General features: G+C 32.5%; 1 long non-coding RNA gene across 1 annotated transcript; it reads left to right on the top strand.

Annotated features, from left to right (window-relative positions):
- Nucleotides 1-2,169: 2,169 nt before the first annotated feature.
- LOC137654919 (uncharacterized) lies at nucleotides 2,170-3,415 on the top strand. Its single transcript, XR_011046749.1, has 2 exons — nucleotides 2,170-2,384; nucleotides 2,841-3,415. It is a non-coding gene; the product is annotated as an uncharacterized lncRNA (long non-coding RNA).
- Nucleotides 3,416-4,131: the final 716 nt, after the last annotated feature.

Genomic DNA, 4,131 nt, shown 5'->3' with positions numbered 1-4,131 from the left:
TCGTCTCATAAATGCTATATAATCTATCATTATCATTACAGTAAACAGATCCATTGTTAATAATAATTACATTTGCCGGAATGAGTATTTCACAAAGTATTAATATATTCAGGAGTTATTGTGACTTTTCATTAAACTTTCTTTTAATAGTATTTTACATTTATCATTCCAGATATTCAGAAGCTTTGTGCAAAAGAAAAAAGTGAATCATATATATATATATATCTATCTATCTATATATATATATATATATATATATATATATATATATATATATATATATATATATATATATATATATATATAATAGCTTTATCACTACCTCATGAGTTTGATCTTCTTTAAAAAGCTATGAATAAACTCTAATATTGAATTAATCCTACCATGGATTCACAGACGCACAATAGGAAATTCTCGGTAAAAATATACTTTTCTCAGCTGTATTTCAGTAAAATACAGGCTACCGTAATTTTACCTTACTTTGTTATAATCTCTTACAGGTTTTTGACCGTAATATCACTCATTTACGTCAATATATCCGTTTTAAAAACGGTAAATGCCTGGCAAAATTTATTCCGGGATTTTTACCGTTTTTACAGCAAATCTTTAACAGTATAGGGAAATTCCGTTGATAATAATTATTTCTATTCGGCCAATCATTCAAACCTTTACTCCGATAGGAATAAGAGTAAATAGTAAGACTTAGCCTAGTCAGGTAAGTGTTACCGTTTTTCCATATTCAATTCAAGTTTTTTAAAAGCCTAAAAAATGGTGGCCGATGTGGTAGCGTCCCTGAGTGTTAAACACCAGACTGAGGTTCGAGTCCAGCTCAAACTCGTTGGTTTCTTTGGTCGCTGTAACCTCACCATCCTTGTGAACTATAGATGGGGGGTTTGAGGGAGCCTATAGGTCTATCTGTCGAGTCATCAGCTGCCATTGCCTGACCCTCTTCAGTCCTAGCTTAGGTGGAGATGGGGCTTGGGCGCTGATCATATGTACACATGGTGAGTCTCTAGGGTATAGTCCTGCTCGATAGGGCAATGTCACTCTCCCTTGCCTCTGCCATTCATGTGTGGCTTTAAACCTTCAAACGAGTAAGGTCTTTCAGTGGAGTTAAAGCTAATAGCTTGAAAGACAAAGTTAAGAAAATATCTATGCTAACCTGAATGGTTTTGCGAAAACCTTTGATGTTTGAGTTTCTTTTGTCTTTTCTTTGGTTGTGTCCGAAAAGAACGAGAAAAGACGGAATCACCGAAAAGAATTTTCTTGTTTTTTGCTCTTCGAATTCTTGGAGCGTTTCTTGTTTCTATTTTCCTCTAACGGGAATTAGATTTTAATTCAACTGTTTCTCTTTTTTTCATGTATTAAAAAATCACTGATTAGGATAAGATATAGATACAGGATATAAATATATGTTGGGTTAATGAATCAGTTATTTGGAGTCCAATAATAAAATTTCCGATTCGAAAACGAAATTGAATTTCCTCTATACAATTACAAATATTTAGGTTCTTATTATTGAAATAAACAAAAATATGAAGACCATACTGACTAATGATTATATTTAGATAATAAGAGATTATCAAATAGTAGAATTGCGACAAAAACATGTATTGTATATTTAGCTACAATAGTATCTGAAAAAATTTAATTCCATTTTACACAAAAGACTAGGCAATTAGTAATTAAAAAAAAAACATATATTTTCACCCATATCATCTCCAATTATCCTGAATTAAAAAAAAAAAATAATGTATTTTAATCCATATCTCCTCCAATTATCCTGAATTTTAAAATGTACATTCCTATCATCTGAATTGACGGAGGCAGGTTCGAAAAAAACGTCAGTTTAAACTTGAATTAAATCAGTTGGATATCTCTCTCTCTCTCTCTCTCTCTCTCTCTCTCTCTCTCTCTCTCTCTCTCTCTCTCTCTCTCTCTCTCTCCTATCAATGATATGAATTATTTTTGAAATTCTGTAATAATAGATTCTATTCGCAACTGCCGTAAAGTTGTCTTTTAAGAGATGTACCAAGGAAGTATCAAGTTTTTTTTTTTATTATTTATTTATTTATTTATTTATTTTGTATTCCTCTGTTTAGAGTCCTTGGCTTGACATAACAAAGCCTTTTCTGGCTGTCTTCCCGTTACCCGCGAGCAGTTGGGTGGTTGGTGGCAACCTGTATCCAAGACATTTCAGGAGTCTAAAGTCTGTGATCCACTGGACATCTGTGCGTTTCAAGCTTATAATTTTAATGAGAATATATCTTGCAACTTGTGTTACCTGCATTATCTTTGCGTGAAATCGACATGGCGCCAAATACAGAGACTGAATGGGGACAACGCTGGAATCTGGTGACGTATTTTTCATTCTGGACTTAAAGGCAAGTAATGTTTCATGTTTTTTCCTTTTCCAATTTCAAGCAAGCTAGTCCTCCCCGATTAGGGGCGGCGCCCCTAATCGTGGGAGGACGTTCCCTATAGCACACGGTAGACCTTTAAGGTCTACCGTGTGCTATAGGGAGGCTTGCTTTTAAATCCTTGTGTAATTATGGTGAGTGTTCTACTTTTTTGTACTTTATGTAGGTTCTGCAGTTTAGACTGTTAATCACAAATGTAAAGTAAAAAAAAGTTCTTGGACTAATTTGCTTTTAATAAATCTAATTCATTTATAAAACTATTTTAAGTTTAAAGTACATAGATGTATGCTTTGTTGCACGAAATTGGCTACTTTATTGTTCACTGCTACTTCTTATTCAATATTACCTGCTTTGGACAACATTTATGTAGGGATACAGACTTCTAAAAGAAACATTCTGATAATTTACTTTTTTTTTCAGGTTGGGTGGCGCAGCTTCAGGATAGAGATCAATGACTAAATTCGTTGAATATAGAACTTCAATTCCTTCCTTTGACCATTTGGTTTGGTTGAAGATTGTTACTGGAATCCTGTCAAGACCTTCTATAAATGCTTGAAGGTTGTTAATGGAAATTCCTGCTAATTTGGATGAATATATCCCCTAGGACTTTTCTTTGCACTGGAAGAAATTTCTTTTTACTGGAATAATTGGCAAACTAGAATGGTTAAAAATTCTGGTAAATAGGTTTCTTGTAAGTAATAAATTTGATAACCATTTTTTTGTGGAATTCCTTTATTGGTAAAATTACCTCTAGTTATTTATCAAAACTGCTTTATTTTTAGTACTTATGGCCAAAAAAGTAGTAAAAAAAAAAAACAAAAGGCGTGGCAAATTAGCCACTGACAAAGAACAAAATATAAACTTTCAGCTCTCGTTTTAAATGGTTCATTAGAATGATAGTTAGTTAATAAATAATTGATTGTAAATTTTTCCTATTTCGTTCCCCTTTATAAAGGTTGAATTGTATGTCTTCAAATAAATTTCTATATTTACTATCTCGTCGTTGTCATATTTGCTTTTCAAAAAAAAGAATGGTACATTTTTGGTTTAAAATAGTTAAACAATAGAATTTTTTTCTTTCAAAAATTAAAACTCTGGTTTTAAAGGTAACTTGGCTTTGTAACAAAGGAAACGACATGGTGACCTCTTGAAACAAGCATAAGAAGTATGAAATGATTATTTAACTGATATTTCACTAGGAATGTTTCAATTAAGGATCCTTATTGCCTTCTTTTTAACCAACGATTCTAGTTGAAAAATGATTGGCGTTTATCAATAAGTTTGGCGTTTATCGGAAAGTTTAACTTAAATTTTTAATAATGCATATTCTACATATATTTAAAGTGGGTAAAGTGTCTGAAGTATACTAACTAGAAAACTGGCTGTAAGCAGTCTGCAGCAAACTAGGTTATGATCGGGTAGTACCCGTGAAAATACTTAACTAGGGGTTGAAGTTAAGTGTTGAACGAACTTCTTTACCGATTGTTGAATTTACTCTTATATCGTAGGTGTTGGCTAAAACCTACATTGTCCGAAAGTTGCTAAACTAGTAATTTTGTTTGTGCTTGCTTTATTTTTAAGCTGAAACTTCAAGATAACCCAGTCTTGGAACACTGGTCAGGTAACAAAACCTTGGGAGTAAAATAAATACTTGGAAACTTCTTTGTGGTTGTTTTATCGGTCAACTTTTACGTTGTGTTTGGAGAAAAAA

Source organism: Palaemon carinicauda, chromosome 16 (genome assembly GCF_036898095.1).
Source record: "Palaemon carinicauda isolate YSFRI2023 chromosome 16, ASM3689809v2, whole genome shotgun sequence".
NCBI lineage: Eukaryota > Metazoa > Arthropoda > Malacostraca > Decapoda > Palaemonidae > Palaemon > Palaemon carinicauda.
The sequence above is the reverse complement of the archived record's forward strand: the minus strand, read 5'-3'. Positions and strand labels throughout refer to the sequence as shown.